Source organism: Syngnathoides biaculeatus, chromosome 22 (genome assembly GCF_019802595.1).
Source record: "Syngnathoides biaculeatus isolate LvHL_M chromosome 22, ASM1980259v1, whole genome shotgun sequence".
Lineage (NCBI taxonomy): Eukaryota > Metazoa > Chordata > Actinopteri > Syngnathiformes > Syngnathidae > Syngnathoides > Syngnathoides biaculeatus.
The window spans coordinates 14,934,503-14,952,142 of NC_084661.1; the positions used below are offsets into that span (position 1 = coordinate 14,934,503).

The 17,640-nt window shown below is 41.5% G+C and overlaps 1 non-coding gene across 1 annotated transcript; it reads left to right on the plus strand.

Annotated features, from left to right (window-relative positions):
- The first annotated feature begins 251 nt into the window (after nt 1-251).
- Nucleotides 252-324, plus strand: trnat-ggu (transfer RNA threonine (anticodon GGU)). The gene has a single exon. It is a non-coding gene; the product is annotated as a tRNA-Thr (tRNA).
- Nucleotides 325-17,640: the final 17,316 nt, after the last annotated feature.

Consider the following 17,640-nt stretch of genomic DNA (forward strand, 5'->3'; position numbering starts at 1 on the left):
AATGTTGAGAAGTTGATGAAAACAAAATTGAAAACAATTAAAAAATAAAATATAATTAAATTGAAATTAAAACCATTCATTAAATAAATGAATAGATAAATGTAAAGAAAATCAATAAAGTAGGAATGAAAAATAAAAGTGAGAGAAAATCTAAATGAAGGTAATAGGAGTTTGTACATTGTGAAAGCAATATTAAATGAATGAATAAATTAAAAGCAAATAAAGATTTTATTCAGAATTCACTTTTTTGAGGCCCCGTAGCTCAGTGGTTAGAGCACTGGTTTGGTAAACCAGAGGTTGTGGGTTCGTATCCCACTGGGGCCTCCACTCCCTGAGAAGGGTTGCGTCAGGAAGGGCATCCGGCGTAAAAATTGTGCCAAACATATATATGCGTTCATCTGAGATGACACGCTGTGGCGACCCCGAAAGGGACAAGCCGAAAGAAACACACACATTCATAATTCACTTTTCACACAATAAAATGATTTCACAAATAAATGACAAATAAAAAGAATAAAAGAAAAAGCAACAATGCCTGTACACTGAAAAATATAGTAGAAATGTTTAATCCTTGAAAATGCAAAATAAAATGTTTGGGTTAAAAAAAAACACCGCTAAGTTAAAAACTTTTAAGGTTTTGAAGTTTTCCTTTTGGGTTGGTGCCTTAGCTGCTTCTTTTAACTTCATAAGGCAGGAAAGGGGGACGTTTTAGTTGAATAAAATATCATAACGGAGGTCTTGATGTGCCCAGGCCAGATGGTGAAGTCCTCGTTTAATATCAGTGGGGTGGTTATCTCCTGCGGGGGTGTGCAAGGGGTCTCATTCATGTGTGTGTACTTGTCAGGACAGAAATACACACTCACTGGTCATGATATGAAGTAAAACTGCATACTGATAGCCCTGCGACCGACCGGCGACCAGTTCAGGGTGTAGTTCGCCCCAAGCTGGCTGGGATAGGCTCTAGCTTTCCCGTGACCCTTCTGAGGATAAGCAGCTTGGATAACGGATGGATGTATACTGATACTGATCTTGGAAGGCATGTCGTTCATTGCGGTGCGGGGTGAAAGGAAGTCCTTTGTTTTGATAAGAGCAACCAGGAAACACAGTGAATGTCTTACACCCCCTACTGTAAAAATACACCAAAAATGAGACTATGCACTTTTAATATTTGGTGAGGCCAAAAGGGAGATGGAGGCAAGTTTATGCCCCCCGCCAACACATTTTCTCACTTATCATGCTTATTTCCTGCCCGGAGTTAGCTGTGACGGGCTCCAGCGCTCCCCTGCGACCCTTGTGAGGATAAGTGGGTCGGAAAATGGATGGAAGGAAAGAAACTAAGGCAAATCCAGCAGAAATGTGTCCAAAAAAGTTTCTCGAGTAAATGTATCTCATTATTTGTACGTTTCTGTATCGAAAGCAACTGTCGATGTCCCGTCTTCGGTGTATGACAGGCCAAGGTTTCGTCGTCTGTTACGGGTCTAACGCAACAATTCTGCGTGATGTCTTTGTGAGAGATCCTCACAACGACCGAGTTAGAAAAAGTGGGCTTACAGTATAATAGACAAAAAGGAACATGCGCAGTATTGATGACTAAACATCGATTTGTGTGTCTTTTGTTAGGGGGGGGGGAACCTGGGAATTTTTTTTTCCATCTTCTATTCAAGCCTTCTTTTTTTTTCAATCAAGCAAAGCAAGTGGTCGGAGTTATTCAAGTGCGGCTGCAGTGCGACTCAGTGGGAGGGGGTGGGCCTAAGTGCTTCCGTAAAAGGCGTCGCCTGCGGGGGGGGGGGGGGGGGGGGGGGGTTGGCAGCAGAAAAGATAATGGAGGAGCGTAGAAGAAGTTTTATACTGGTTTTATACACACACACACACTTGCGATTGGCTGGCAACCAGTTCAGCGTGCCCGATGATAGCTGGGAGATAAATAACAAATATATATGTAGTTACAATGTAACCTCTATTTTTGTGCATCCCAGTTTGCAAGATTCCAGGGTTTTTTTCTCACAAAATTCTGAAAGTCTGTTTTTCATACATCCTACAAGGTAAATAAAACTTTGAAAAATTAAAAACAAAAAGTAATAATGCATCCGATAAACCTAAGCAGATAAACAAATGACTAAAAAAATAGCAGAAATCAAAACAGGTGATCTTTAATAAAAGAATAAATGTCAAAAATAAATGAAAAGAAAACACATCAGTGGCATTTAATAGAACACAAAATATAAGCATAAAGTCAAAAGTAGATGTGAAAAATGATGAATAACTGCCTCGTACTTGTTGACAGCTGGGATATGCTCCAGTTCTCTCGCGACGCTCGTGAGGATAAGCAGCTAAGAAAATGGACGGATTGATGGAACACAATGACTGTTTATTTGTCTTCTACAGCAACCCAACATTGATGGGAAAGTCAAGGCAGGACAAAGTTTTGGGGAAAAAAATGTTTAGTTTTTACTTAATCCAATAAAAACAGGAACACTCTGCAGCCCATTAAAAGTCACAAAGTTGTTTTTCACTCATCTTAATTACCGTGTGACAGCAAAAACAATAACAAAAAAAAAAACCACAAGTCAGACTTTCCATTCCCACGAGTCAGAGAAAAAAAAACTGTTACAAGGCTTTGAGAAAGGGGTGGGGTGGGGGGGGTGACAAAGCGTTCCTCTAAAGTCGACTTTTGTAAATACAACTTAATTAAACTTGGCAAATCTGAGCGAGAGTTCACAGATTTTCGTTTCATGTGTGTATTCCCTCAAGGAAAAAAGATAAAAAACTTCTCGTGCTTGCAAGGTTCAATTTTCCAGGACAGGAAACCCAATTAACATGTCGAAGATTTAGGAAAAAAAAGAAGACATGGGATTCAAACTTTTTTTTTTTTTTTTAAACACTTGGATTAATAATTCTTTTCTGGTCATCTAAGCAATATTTTAAAAAGAGTAAATGCAATGAAGTGTTGAACAAAATTTATAATTAATATAATATTTTACGTCAGCCGATTCCTTCTATAATATTCTTTTCCACGTGTATCTCAAATCATCATCCACTGAACTCGACAGAAATGCCATTAACTCGACTTTACACTGATTTTAGGCCGATAATAGTTGTGTGTGTCATTTCAGCAAATTTATTAACATTTACATCGTGAAAAGTTACAGTAATGTACCGTAATTTCTGTACTATAGACCGCACCTGATTATAAGCCTCACCCAGTACCTTTTCTGCTCGAGGGCCCCTGGCGGCCGCAAGAAAAAAAATACATAAATTAGCCGCATCACTGCGTAAGCCGCAGGGTTGAAAGCGTGTGACAAAAGTCGCGTCTTATAGTCCGGAAATTACTGTATATGATTTCATCACAATAAAGTCCAAAAACTAATCTTTGATCTGTGCTAAAGTAACGAACAGTTGAACTATCCAAAGCATTTGTTTGATTTTGAAAGCGTGCTCCCCCGCTGGTGACATTATTAGCGGCTTAAAGCCTCGAAAAAAAAATATCAAAGCCTTTTGATTGGCTCTGTAAAGGTCACGTGATTACCATGCTAATGGGAAAAGATCGCTCTTTATGACTCTTCAAATGAACTTTTGGCACCCGCCAGCGCGCGAACGCCGCCGCTTAGACAAATGCTCGGCGCGTGCGTCCGCACAGAAAAAGCTAATATCATGAATATTTGCGAACACACATCCAACGCAATCGCCTCCTAGCGTTGTTCGAATGGGATGACAAACACGCATGGGCTTTGCGTAGCGGGAGGGAGTGCATGATAGTGTGTCCTTTTAGAAGAATGAGGTTAAATATAGAGCTTTGTGTTTTGCCTACAAAGTGCGTTTGACTGCTCGTGTGTTTGCCAAGGCTGCATATAAGCTGCATCGGGGTGAAGATAACAGCGAGCAGCTCACGTCTGTGATGCAGAGCAGCTACTTAGGGGCTTTAATTAGTTGTCACGAGCGAGCAGTAGAATCAATCAATACTCACGCGTGTGTCAAGTGCACGTATCGGGGGCGTTCGCCGTATAAGCCCTCTATTCGAGATATTTTCGGAATAATAGTAAAGCACTACAATTTAGCAGGTGTGGGAGTAAGTCGCAAGTAACTGCAGCGGATGTTGTGTAAATCAAGTCATGCGATCCTGCTCACAATAGACTGTTTTCGACCATGTGACTACATCCGGGGCACACGGCCATGTTGGATGGGTTCACTCGACTGACGCGCTGTTCACTGTAATGCTTTTGCATACGGACCGGAGTTACACAAGTACGACAGTTAAAGGTGACGCGTGGTGGCTAAAAAGACTTTGGAAAGTTGTCGGTGGTCGTTAGATGTTGTTTCAAGAAACCGTTACGACAAGAAGTGTGCTTTGATCGACGATATCGACACGTATGCCTTGGAGAAACACAAATGGAGCACACAACTATCCAGACTTCGTCCACTATCTCCTCTTTTCAACAAGCGCTTATACCGTGGACCGACTAAAGAATTACAACGGTCCTCGTTTTCTCACACTGGTTCTTGATCACAGCTGGCAGTCGAAAGAAAGACGCTTTGCAAACCCCGTTTGAGCAACCGATAACGTAGCAGTGCACCCCGATTCATACGCCTTTCTGAAATGATTCCTGATTAGTTACGTGTGTTTACGAGAATCCACCAAACCAAGATGCCGCCCGCGTTCTACGTCGGAAGGTGTGTGACGTCAGTTGAAGACAGTTTATAGAGAGAGTCCTCAAGTTACGAACGAGTCTCGTTTCTATGCTGGTGATGTAACTCAAATTTCGTCGTAAGTCGGATTTTGCCATTAAAGCCAGAATTTACGTCAAAATACTTTGTATAAATGTGACCGGCGGACCTCTGCCTTGTGTAGTTTTAAAGACCACGTCGTGACACAGGATTTGTCTCGGAGACAATCTCCATTTATTTGACCCTGCTGCCGTGAACAAGGTGAAACAAACACTCAAGCTAGGACCTAGACAAGTGTAACAAATATATTATCCTCTATAGTGTGGGAAGGAAGTGAAGAAACAGGTCCAAGCGGGGTGGAACAGTTGGCAGAAGGTGTCTGGTGCTCTATGTGACAGAAGAGTCTCCGCTAGGATGAAGGGGAAAGTTTACTCCATGAAAAAGCAAAGACATTGAAATACAAAAAAAATAAGATATTGTACTTACCATCACTGCTGAGAGGTGGATGGAGAAGAAGAATGGGAGGCTGTGCTTAGCTATTGCGAAGAAATCTGGTCCCCAATCCATAGAGTAAGTAGCCTCTGCATTTCGACAAGTATCAAAGTCTCAAACTGCATCGCACATAGGAACAGAAATCTTCACATGCACTAAAATACGGGCTTTGTCTTTAATAACTGTCAACACGGTCGACCGACTGAAGCGTAGCTCTTTACCGATGTTCGTCGGTGTCTCTCCTTTCGCCGATCTTTTTATGATCTTGAGCTTCAATTCAATGCGAATGGATTTTCTTTTGCCTTGCTAAAAGACACAGCTTTCTTCTTTGGGGGCGTAATGTCTAAAAAGGAGGGTGAAAAATGAAAGAAAATGCGGACTAGCATTTTGCGCATTAGCTAGACAAAATCTTGAAAATACCAATTCCATCCATGTTTTCCAATCTCTATTCGCCAAAAACCACTTCAATCATAGAATTTCAACGGTTGGTAGCGTTTTGCTAACCGTTGACAGTATCGACTCTCGTTTGGCTGATTTGAATTTCCCCACTCAAATCTCGCTCCGTCTGCTTTAAAAAAACTGAGAAAAAAAAGACAGATAATAAGAGCAATTTTCCTTTCCCCAACGATGAATAGTCAATTGTGGCCATGAATGCTAAGTGCACGAAGTTTTGCAAAAGTAAATGAAGGCTCATACTGCAGCAGTTAGTAATTAAGATGCATTTGTGCGCATGTTGATTATGTGAGCGAAATCCCCACGGCATCAAGCGAATGTTTACTCTATTTGCTTCATGGTCACAGCGGCAGCAGCATGAACACTGCGCAGGGACGAGTGCTTCCATTAATTAAGCCATTTTTTTTCCTCCCCCTCACTTGCACTTGATCCGAGATTGGATTTCAGAGTCACAAACGTTTCCAGTCAGTTGGCTTCTCTCTAGATAATGATCATAATGGTTTTGGTTTTTTTGTTTTTGTTTTTTTTTTTTTATCACCCATACGTCTTCCAAATTTAGCGCTCTCATCTGACTAGCGAGCACAATAAGCATCATTATTCGCTTAAAAAGTGTATTTTTTTTTTTTTTTTTTCCCCCAGAGGTGTTGCGCAAATCGGCCTCGGGCCTTTTGCTAACGCTCATGTTTCAGATACAGCTTTAATTAAGACAACAAGGATTTATCATTCCCTAATGACATCACTCAGGGGAGTCTTTCTGCCTCATTTGTTCTGCCGTACCTTTCAAATTAAATGAGGCGCATTTTTCTCCATGGAAATGAAATGGGATAACAATGATTTTTTTTTTTTGTTGATGTTGTTTGAGTCAATGGTGTTAGAGTTGCGTTGAGGGGTTAGTTAAGGGGAAAGGGTTGGAATTAAAGCTAATGGGTTAGCAATGACGTTTGGGGCTACGGGTAGAATTTTTTTTTTTTCAGCTCATACAGCGATTATGACAGCGCTGGACGCATCAAGTCAAATTTAACAAGTAGCAATTTAGCTTGGAGCACAAGCCGCAATTGCATGTTTGGAGCCAAGGGGATCGATCGCCGGAGACAAATTCATTGCTTGTTGTTATATTCTTGGCCATCAAAGCTGATTCTGATTCTGATTCTGATCCCCGGCTATTTTGGAGACACGCCTGTCAAAGGCACAGAGTGAGAATTCAACGTAAGACTCGTAGTGATTTCTGGCTTTTTTCTGGAATTTCCGCCTAAATCAATGGACCTTTCCGGCTGCTGATCTTAAGCTCCACCCCCCTTAGCTACATTTGCCATGTCGCACATGCTTCCAAAATGGCGACTGAACAGAACAGGTTTGAAGTGGATTCTCTGTTGCGTATTCCAGATCAGATTGGAATATGTTTTTTGCAAAATGCATCAGACTTGTCCAAGAGAGTTCTACAGAGAGGTCTCCACTATTTCACGCAAGGGTATGTATACAGAATTAAGATTTTGGACGGAGCAGGACGCAATGTCAGATTTACAGCGAAACGTTGGCGATCGATGCAAAAAAAGTTTGACGCCTCAAACTTCATATTGAAATCCAACAGGATAAAATAGTGGAATCGTACTGCGCATGTAAAGCAGGGTGAGTACTTTTTACTTGGAAAGATCATGAGTAACATCATTGTAGTCTTTATAAGTACGTTAAGTTCGATTTTCTACAAGTCCATTCAAATAATTGTGATTAACTCAGTCAGTACCGTAGTCACCAGATAAAAAAGTTTGACTTGGCTCGTGATCGAACCCAGTGCTCTGTCATAAAAGTCTGATGTGATACATACAGCACTGTGTTTGTTGATATTGTCCACATTTAGTTGTACGTGCGCTCTTCCGTAAGCCTTAATCCGTCGTAGACACTTCGTCAACTGTGTTGTAGGCTTTGGAAAATGAATCAACCGGGCAGGATTTCTTTTATCAGAATTACACGTTCCCCAAGCGCATCTGAGGACCATTTTCTTCGTAACATTAACTTTTCCAAGCGCACGCTACTGACAACCAGGATTGCTTGTGGGACGATATGGCAAGAGGGGCGTGTCAAGACAACGCGGCCATCCGATTGGCTATTATTGTACAGGTGATTGACAGGTCGGAAAGGTGCATTGTTTTTTTCTACACATTTTCAAATAACTTTATTGTTTATGGGGTAAAATTTCACAGTTTATCGTCCCAATTGAAAGTTACGTGTTGTCTTAATTATGGCAAATTGTGACGTTGATTTTATGTTTGAACTTGAGTGACATTTAAGGTCAACAAGTTATCTAAAAATCTTTCCTGTGCAGGTGATAAAGTTTTGATATAATAATTTGACCCTGGAGCAGTGAGTGACACCTCGGTTTACAATAATGTTGAGCGCAACTTTTCTTATTGAAAACACATCTCAAAATGTTTTGTGTAGGTTGGAACACATTATTGACGTTTCCATCCATGTCAATGGGGAAGAATAATTTTAGTGGGAAGTTTTGAATTAAGAGCATGGTAATGGAACAAACTAAACTCGTAAATTAAGGCACCACTAAATTTCTGTCAATGCTCCGTCCCACGACTGATATCTTTGATGCTGCTCAGGACTATTTGGAAGTGTTTTGTTTGGGGGGGCATTCTTTTAATATTGCCAAGTAATAAGGAACGCAAGGCTCAGGATACGACTGCCATTTAAAACATTTATTGCTCTCGGCAAGTCTCCTGAAGTTGAAAAATAGATGATCTCTTTTTCATGGACTTGGAACAACTGCCATATAGCTACATGCTTACCTTTCAGACATTATTAAATTGTCTCGCTGCAGCTAATGTCGTGGTCTTTTCGTGTTTATCTCAATTGCGGCACATTACTACTTCCCACTGCCCTCGTGTCAGCCTGAAGGTTCTTTGGAAAGGCCAGCGAAGGCAGTCCGAGTTTGCATTCATTTCAATTTGTATGGACTGTCTCGTGGCATGCAAATCTCTCTCCCCGCACAAACAAAACATCCAAATAAATAAGTCAGTGTGCTTTTTGATCCAACCTCTAACATCTCTTTTCTTGTTTCTCATTTTTCACGCTCACTCATTCCACAGACTGCCCGCGATTGGTGTCACTGAGCTGCATTCTGGCTGAAAGTCAATTTTACACTTACTTAGCTGCATAATGAGAAGTCATGTTGACTAGAACACAATGCCTCACTTCTTTTTAGCATGCGGTGGAGGGGCGGGGGGGGGGTGTAACTTATCATAATGGGCACAAGAACCAGGAAACAGCATGGAAAATCACTCAAGACAGGCATCACTCAAACTGAATCCGACACTTAAACTAAAACTAGTAGAGACGAAATCCAAGGTAATCCTGCTATCATTGTATACTAACAATGAATAAATAATCTTATTGACAGTCTTCTAAAGTACTGTACTTGCATCCAAGAGCAATATTTTACCAGTTTGTAGTTACCGAATGAATTCCATTTACGGTTACGTCCAATAAAAACGACAATGTTTTGTTAAAATCCGGGTTCTCCGAAGGTTTTCCATCAAGGTCTGAAAACAGAAAAAACGTTTCTATCCTTCGCCTTTGGGTTTAGTTTAGTTTGAGTAAGAACTTTTGTCGGTCGTGTTTTTGCTTATGCTTGATCCCTTTTTTTTTTTAACATCAAACGAGCGCCTGACATCAAACAGCCGACGCAACACGCCATTAACATGTGTCAATCACTTCCTGAAATAACCAGCCAGGCGTACTTTGGCCCAAAAGCTCCCAACGCAACCACCGCGTGCACGTTGGCGCGTCATGTTTTATTCATGTCGTTGTTTCCTGGCTGCTTTTGCGGGAACAATAAACACGGGACGGCAAACAAAACGTGACCTTCTTTCCGGAACCATTTTCACCGACGCAAAACTCGCTCGATTTGTGGTGGACTATCTTACAAGTGGATGATGAGAGGAAGTAGTAGGGGGTGACGGTTGTCACCTTCTGCATTCAGGCGTGTTTCAAGACCTTCCAACTCAGTCATGACGAAATTCGGGATATACACAAGGCCAACCTTGCTCCTGCGGAAAAGTAAAACAAACCATACCATAATTTTTTGAACAATACGCTTTCTCAGAAGCTTTGGGAATCAAACGCTGCAGGTGTTTTTCTCTCACTTCCTGACTGTATTTCTGCTTATCGCATTTTCGGCTCTCCTTAAATTATATGGAAACTTCACACCAAGCTGAAAAAAGTTTTAGTTTTACGGCGTTCTCACACCCAATTCGGTGCTGACAGATGTCCAATTTCATGCAGCTGTACAAGCGCCGTTCAATTGGAAATGCTAGAAAAATTGCTAATATAGGATTCATTTTCCCAGATATGATGTTTGACTTTGTATGAATTTGTTAGCCCATTTCAACAATGACTGTCAAAGCCATTTTTGACAGTTTCGGGGAACAAGAAAAAACACCTGAGTCAATAAGCAAAAGTGAAGGTTTCTTCGATTTGTGGCTTTGTCAATAAAAAGTTACCAAGTTAATCAAAATACTTCTGGGGTGTCCGCTTTCTTGTCATCTACCTTGATGGCAGTTGAAGGGTTCTGCTCACCACTTGTCAGGGACCTTTTTTTTTAACCGCATTGATCTGCTGATGGGTGACACGGTGCTGACCGCCTGCTTCACAGTTCTGAGGACCAGGGTTCAAATCTTTCCCCACCTCTGTGGAGTTTGCATGTTCTCCAAATGCTGCGTGATTTTCTTCGGGTACTCTGGTTTCCTCCCGCATCTCAAAACGTGCATTCATTAGAACTCTAAATTGCCCGTAGGTATGATTATGAGTGGGAATGCTTGTTTGTTCCTGTGTGCCCTACGATTGGCTGGCAACCAGTTCAGGTCATTCCCCGCCTCCTAGTCTTGTGAAAATCTTCAGAGCAATTGTAGACTTTTCTACTAGTCATTTTTTCTTGTTGCCTTCCAAATTAGAAGCCTCAGAATGCGACTTGGTATTTGTGCTTCTTGCCTAGCAGAAGCTGGCCCGCTCTTCACCCTGGATTGGATTCAACCAATTTGTCAACTTTACGGCAAGGTGAAAAGTACAAATGTGCATGTTTGATCAAGCAGTGAGACAGTTCTGGAGTTACCGCAGTCTGAGTAATCCTCTCTACTATCATTATAGTGAACACGGGAATTTCGTCGGTGGCATTCAAGTTTACGGTTTTCTAGCTACATTGGAGATTTTCTGTCTTTCGGAGATTGCGCTCGGACAATGATAATACAAATAGTGAGTCGGACTATGAAAGGATTGCCATTTTCTCCCTTTCAACAAATCGTAAGGTCATCACTGCTGACATACCGTATAACACAATTTTAGCGTTGGTTTTAGATGGCAACCTCTCCAAATGTCACATATTGACATTTTATGCTTTGCTGGTAATTATTGTGATGTTGACTGTTCGGAGTCGGGAGGTTAAACCAAGACAGGCACCTCGATCGTTGACGCCGTGGGGTGACGCGCGCACACGGCCACACACAAACGCAGACGCGACACGACATCCAGCATCTGCTGTACGCCAGTGATCAAATAAAATCATTTCAGCGATCCTTCCAATCTGTGGTTGTTTTGATGTGACATCGTCTGAAGAGAGTGACATTGAGGCATTTTGTTAAGCAGTCTTACTGTCAATTTAACAACAACAAAATAAAAGCTTTGTGAAATAGAAGAACAGAGGCGGGCTGAATGTGACTCGTAATATGCGTGTTACACATGCCGTACTTTAGAAGTTAAATTAAAGCATTCAACTGAGACTATCTTTGGATATATCAATAAAAAAGATGCATAAAAGGTGTATAAACTGGTATATAACATGACCAGAAAACACTTCAGAGAATGTAAGAAACAAAGTTTGAATGATCTTTGCAGGAGTTTGGTTCAGAGAATTAGTACATTTGCCTGTCTTGCGAAAATCATTGTTTCCTTTTGGTTGAAGGTTAAAGGAAACCGGGGACAGACGGATGGCTTTTATCACGTATGCATTCAGCATCTCTCTCAAGGACATTTTGACAGAACATGGTGTGGTAGATGTCTGCCGGCGAGATGGAAAGTGTAACCTGACGGTAATGGGATGGTCTCGCCGGCTCCTAATCTACTCAGCCATCGTGGAAAAAAAAAGGAGATAGAAAGATGAATTGACGGCGGAATATTAGAATTCAGATAAACAGAAAGCACGGGGGGGGGGAGACAGACAGACAGAGATATCCACCTTAAAGGATGATAATGGAGGAGAGGCGACAATAGTGCGGATACAAAGTCGGAGTTACGCTGAGGAGTCGCTAATAGGACAAGGATGGGGGAGGGGGAAAAAATTGGGTGACTCATTGGGATGAGGGAGGAATGAATAGAGAAACAGACTACCTGTTCCAATCATTTCACATTCTAATGAGATCCAATAGAAGAGCTGCATCATTTTTTGTGCCTGGACAAAAAACAAAATAATCCAGTTTTGATGATCAGACGGAAAGCTAATATGGTGTCCCACTGAAAAAGTAGGCAACCAAAATATTAGAAACTGCATTTTTGTATATTGCTGTTTCTTACCAAAACAGCAGCACCTAGCAAAGCACATCAACAGTCTCTCAAATCAATGAAACGTACTGTCTGATCCCATGTTTTTAATAACTTCGTTGAGATGTACACAATATGAACTCAACAATGATCGGTGCCAGAGTGTTGTTTGTTGTGTGTCAAGAAATATTTGATGGGCAGGTATGGAAACAAAGAAATATAAATGATAATAAGGACCACTCGCCACTATGCTAAATGCAGTTGTAATTAGCGGGAGTCCGGCGCATGTTTGTTTCTATCGAGGCGGTCGTTCTTGTTCTAAAACAGGATATTGTCGTACCGCGACAAGTGTCACGATGTTGTAAATTGTCTGATTTGAAGACGAGATCCTCTAAAAAACAGGAGCAGGGATCGGTCGACTTCTCGCCACAAACGTCACTGCAGAGTAGTAAAGCCGACTCCGATAATCGCGTGGACCGCTAAGGATGTATCAATGAAAAAAAATGCCTAGAAGGTGTATAGACTGCTGTGAATCCCTTCATAGAAAATGCATTGTCCTTCCATTCTTCTCCCTGACTAAGTGACAGCACTGTCACCCATCTTTGCTAATCTCCTCTGCAACTATCAAAACCGTTTGTGCGTTTCTTTGTGTTAAGTAACCTCTCGGCTCTATGATCTTTTTTGTTTTTAGGCCAACATTGTTTTCCATTTCCAAAATGTCTTTGTCTCCTCCTTCAGAGGCTTCTGTCACTGATGTCAAAACAACACAATCTCGCTCCGTCTCATTTCTGCATTCAACTTCAGTCCTCTTCAGGCAAGTGGAGAAACAATAAAATGTGTAATAGCGACGGTTTAGGGAAACATTAGCCAGCACACACTTGACAGAAGCCGTGTACCTGAGTAATGTCATTTTAATTGGGAATAATAACCTTTACTGACCCGTATGAGTTTAAAAGAACGTGAATCTCCTCTTATCTGAACACTCAGCTGTCAATCATCTTTATCTCATAGCCTCTGCACATCAATCCAATATATCTCTCTACTCAATCCTGAGCTTTTTCTAATCAGGATCCTTTACTCCTGCGCTAACCTGCTATGTTTCAACTCATATCAACATCGCCGATGGAGCGTTCTTGAAAGATGGCACGCTTAATGACGATCAAAATTGATAGCAAGCTCGGACAGCTGTTACAAAGACAAAATTGCAAGTCTCTCGGAGACTTCAAATAAGGCAAAATGTACAGTAAATAAGGGATTTGTTAAAAAAGAAAAGCTGCGTTGAAATAGACGAAACAGACAAGAACCAAGGCATTCATTTGTTTTCCAAGCCGCCTATCCTCACAAGATTCGCGGGAGTGCCAGAGCCAATCCCAGCTAAATTTGGGCAAAAGGCAGACTCCACCCTGAACTGGTCGCCACGGCAGCTATCAACACCATCACTAAGCGGGAATTGAACCCACGCAGGCGTGTACTACCTACAATAGTAAACGTGGACACGCCCACCTGTGGAGCAAACCTGTCTTTTGACTGAAACGTTAATCTTCTCCACATAACATTTTATTAAATACAGAGGAACCTCAGTTTTTGTGATTAAGTCTAAAATCTAAAGCAAAATTTCCCATAGGAAATCAGGTAAATCCAGTTAATCCTTTTCAAAACACTCAATATATTATCGAAAAATGCATTTTTGTACAGAAAACGTCTGCTTTGTCTTCAAAAACAGTGAACAAATGAAATAACATACGTATCAAATGAGTAGGGGACTTGTTTCTCGAATTTTTCACTTTATCAAATAGCTCACACTTGTAATTTTATGTCATAATGTGAAAAACCGCTAAACAAACAGCAAGATGTATTCCGCAATGCAAGCTTTCATTAACAATTAAGTAATAACAAGCCTCTCGGTCTGCTCGTCAACACTCCAAAGTCGGGACAACATCGCTTTATGTTATTATGCTGCGGGTCTTTATTTTGAAGGCATGATTTTCGACCAAATCTCTGATGCAGGTCTTGACCGAGTGTTGCAGATCAGTCCGTGGGGGGTTATTGCTTTGAGTTGTTAATGAAATCTTGCCCTCTGTTGAACCGTTTATAACACATATTACAATACGATTCACATGAGCTGATTCTGAGAAATGCTTTTTTTGTGTTGTTGATTTATTTATTGGACATTGGTATGGATGAAAACGGGCGTTGAACGAGCTGGAAAACTAGCTGGAAACCGACTTGTACGAAAACTAACGTTTAAGAAAACAGAGGTTCCACTGTTGTGGGCAGTTAGGGAACTGACTTTAATTTACCTTACAAGACTTGTCAGAGGTGGAACTTTTTTTTTTTTTTTTTTTTGGTGCGCACCAGATTTTAAATTGGCCGAAATGCAAACTTTTTTATGTCTATGCGTGAACAATGGTGTCTAAAAACTGAGATCATTACAGATAATGCAGGTTTTTTTTTTTTTTTTTTTTTTAAAGAGAAAGGGAAGGCGTTTATTTGTACAAAAAGGATGTCTCCCCCGTTGACTAATTAGAACGGCGTCGATTAGAGGGACGGCCACTATCTGCGGAAATATGGTATTCCCAGATAACACCCACCATTGACTGTTCTATGTGTTCGGTGTCTATCATGTGCGAAATGAAAAGACGGGAGGCGAGTCGTGATTACGAGCCGCAGAGGAAAGGACAAAAGGAGGAGCGAAGGAATCCAGAGGGCGAGAAGACAGACAAATCATTATATTCATATCTGGGCCGCGAGAGTGCAAGATGGCGGATGCTAAATGAAGGTAGCGGAGGGGGAAATTGTGACTCGGGGCCATGCTGAATTCATTTACTGCTGTTATTTCAATTCATTATCATGGCTCAGGTGTTCCAATAGGCAAAATGTATCAATTTTCCTTTGCGCGCTTTACTAGTCGTAGCGTGCAATGAGGAAAAATAAATCAATGAAGCTATCATAATGGGATCCGCATTTGTGACTTAATATTGTGTTAACTTGTGCATTGTGCGCCACGACAATTGTGAGTATTGAGCGATTCAGTCCAATTAGTGTGAACATTGCAAACTTAATGGGGTGTGCACGTTAGCATTTAGCTAATGCGTCATTAGTGCATTGAGTGTGCTACTATTAGCACGTTTGCTTGCTAGTTTGTCAGCAACTTCTATTTTAGTTATGCTGGGAACTGTATTGCGCCAATGCCTGACCGTTAAGTTATTATGAGTAATAATAAAAAAAAATCCTCATTATATTCTTATCTGATTTGAATTTAATTTCACGGCCAGGAGTTGAAATTTTATTCAAGTAAATTTAACCTGGATGTGATCCGCGGGAAACCTCGTTTCAATGTTCAGATTGTAAAATATCAAATTCAAGCCATATAATTGCAGTGATTTCTTTTTTTTTTTTTAAACGCATATGCAGAGACCCGACTATTCATCAGAAATTCCACGTACTAACACACTAACATTGCTTCTCTTAATCCACCGAGATTCGGTTAAATTTGTTTTTTATATTCATTTCATTGGGATGTGGAAATCCTTGTAAATATTCAAAAAATGTACTTGAAAATAACCAATACTTGGGGGGGGGGGAATACAATGGCCAAACGCCCTTGGAGACAGTTGAATGACTTCAGGACGCGTCCAACTTCTGCCGTTTGAACCCATCTTTTTGTGACAGAAATCCACTCTTATATCAACAATATGCATCATCCCATTTATTTATTTTTTTAAAGAATCCATTATTTTGCTGGGCCTCCTCCCTGACATGAAGTTATTCTTCTATTTTTACCCCCCAAATTTTTTTGCAAGGTCAGCTCCTATTGATTTACTATTCATCCGCCGGCGCGGTCATCGGTGCCATCGCAGCTCTGAAGATAATCTCGACCGCGCGCGAACAGTTCAAGTATCGCCGCGAAGGTGGGGACGACGGGCGAATGAAAGTAGGCGAGGCACAAAGAAGACGGATGAGGAAAGAAGTGCGAGATTGAAGGTGTTTGATTGTCCCCCCCCCTCACGTTCGACAAAGTCACGGAAGAAATCGTCCAAAGTGAACGGAAAGTTATCGCGTGAACGGCCGACGATGACAAACAAATTTTGGGCTTTGAGGTTCGATTCACGAGAGAATGATCAAACATTTCAGCCGCATTATCGTACGTGTCACGATCCTGCCGCTCCAGCACGACTTGTGCGGGTGCCCGCGCAGGTGCGCCGATTGGGAGGTGCACACCTGCGCCTCATGCAGCCTGACTATGCTGTGGATTTAGATGACCGCGATGACAACTGGCCGGCGCCAGTTCCTTGATCTTCATGTCCCGTTCGTGTGCTCCGGTATCCCTGATCGAACCTGTGTGTACCGACCTTCACCTGTTCTCCGACCAACCTTGTAAGCCTGACTCCTTCGTTACTTCTGCCTGCGTTGATTGTTCCCCTGTGTCCTGGCTGCCAGCTCACCTGCTCTCTTCGCCCGACGTCCCAACTACCGCTGCTGCACCGGACTGCCTGCTCGATCCCCTACCTCTGCATATAATAAACGTGTCTCCTTGAACTACCTTGCATCTTCCGAGTCCTGCATTTGGGTCCTACTCTAGTTCCGATGGGACGTGACAGAACGCTCTTGTTTTTTTTTTTAACCCCCCCCCCTCTCCATCAGAGCTGCTTTGTTTTCAATTAGAACTTTCATTAAGATCCCTCGGAGCAATTAGCGAGCTTGTTTGGCTCCGCAATCGCACAATCAGAGCTCGGATCAAACAGCGAGCGCTGAATTTCAACTAGAACGGCGCACAAACAAATTATCCACGGGGTCATCGGCTGCTTGTACGCGCGCACGTATCGTCTGGAAAATCATTCGATACGGAAGAATGCATTTAATGCAGTCAACATTAATAACCAATGATGATAAAGTATCTCAGAAAGAACTTGGAACTCATGTGATTACCCCGAGTATGCGGCGAGCCTGAGAAAAAGTTTTCAGAAAGCTGCAAAGGGAAGGACGAAATATTTTACATTTTAAAAACGAGTAGTTCACACTGTTCATTTAATAAATCTACACACTATTAAAAGGAAATTGCTCTTTCAAAATATGGTAAATTTCATGTTTTTTCAGCAATCACTACTATTGGTTTGTCCCCATTTTCATAAATTGAGTCTGAAATCTATTAACTCTGCCGCTTCCTAACTCCGTGGGAGCTGTGCAGCATTATAGCGCCACGAGATTGAAAATGTGGATGTTTTTTAATGTTTGATAAATTTGAGTAGGCTTGTTTTGTTTAAAATAGACTGCTTTTTTTTTTATCTGCTTTCATGCTTAGGTGGAGAAGGAACCGGTCAGCCATGAAGGTAAGTTTGATTTGGATTCATTTCTGCGTGTAATTGTGCTTAATCAACTCATTTTTAATATTTCATCGCTTATGGCTTATCTTGATGTGAATGGATTCAGAGAGGCTCTTTTAAAATACAGGTGGGGGGGTTCAGTTCTGAATTGTCGGCCGTCATTTTTGGTGACGAT